Source organism: Austrofundulus limnaeus, unplaced genomic scaffold (assembly GCF_001266775.1).
Source record: "Austrofundulus limnaeus strain Quisiro unplaced genomic scaffold, Austrofundulus_limnaeus-1.0 Scaffold78, whole genome shotgun sequence".
Taxonomy (NCBI): Eukaryota; Metazoa; Chordata; class Actinopteri; order Cyprinodontiformes; family Rivulidae; genus Austrofundulus; species Austrofundulus limnaeus.
Window position 1 is genome coordinate 600057 of NW_013952480.1, and position 1266 is coordinate 601322.

At 38.9% G+C, this 1266-nt stretch overlaps 1 protein-coding gene across 1 annotated transcript in view; it reads right to left on the reverse strand.

The window, feature by feature from the left end:
• Window positions 1-1266, reverse strand: part of col8a2 (collagen, type VIII, alpha 2) — a 57660-nt gene that overhangs the window by 16820 nt on the left and 39574 nt on the right. The gene's annotated exons all lie outside the window — the stretch shown is intronic.

Consider the following 1266-nt stretch of genomic DNA (forward strand, 5'->3'; position numbering starts at 1 on the left):
GGCTAATACCAACCCTACCGGCACTTTCAGCTTTGGCACCCCGGCTAAGACCTCTGCAGGTGGCGCGGGGTTCTCCTCCCCCACCCCCACCACCACCACTTCACCCCCGCGTCTGTTCCTTAAGCCCTCTGCTCTCGCTGCTGTTATTGCTGGTGTGAATACTCTTATTGTTTGCTGCCAAAGCAAGACCTAGCAAAGCGATTCTCTTCCTGTAGTTAGTTTCAACGAAGCAGTCAAGCTGGAAGGGACTGAAGGGAACAAGCTTGTAGTTTAACATTAACCAGAATCAGATTTGTACAACGTGAAAGGCCGTCTTACCTATATGAAATGCGAATTGGCAAATAAGACCCTTTTGTAAGCCTGAGTGGCAAAAAGCCTTACATAATATAGATAAATCAGAACGAGGCATAAAGAGTCCTGTACGTGGAATGGGAGCACAACAATGCTAGACTGATGCATGAGGTGAGCTGAGGAAGGATCAAGTGATGAGATGATTAGCTGCAGCTGTGACTAATGAAACCAGGAATCAATGTAACTGAGGGGTAAGTGGCTGATAACACAGAAGAGAGCATAGGTAGGAAAACAGTTGTTCTGAAATGTTGTTTTSTGCAACGTTATGTCAGTGAAAAACTGCAGTAAAACTATCTCAAAGAAAGCCAAAACAAAGCAATACTGAGAAATATGTGACCCATCATATCAAAATAAGGATTAAGTCAAATTTGGTCAAAATGACCTAAATACATTTTCAAATTCCTGGCTTTAAAAGCTACATTTTGATACTTGGATCATTCTGATGTCATAAGTGGATCTAGAGATATGAGTTAATTTGTCTTGTTGGTTACGATAATACATTACTCTTTGGTCTAAATCCTAATTTTTTGTAAATTTATTGAGTAATTTTTCCTGTCAATATAAAGAGGAACCTCAAACATTATTTGTATATTAAGATTTCTCAGTTGAGAAGAAAGAAAATCATTTGGCCTCATGGAAGAACTGTTCGTACGCACATATTTGTTCTTAAATTGTGCGTACGAGTGATTTAGGAGAATTTGTGGCATTCACCAATGTTTTCGTATTCTAAGACTTTTTTCAGATACGAACAAAATTCACGTGTGGTCCAGACCTGTCATATATTTTACAAGCAGTCAGTCTGCTGTTATCCAGACGGATTTTCTTCACTAATAACTTTATATTTCGTTAGTTTGAAGATGTTTTGAGTTGAAAATAAATCACACTCCATAATTATGTTGACAATAGGCTATTCTG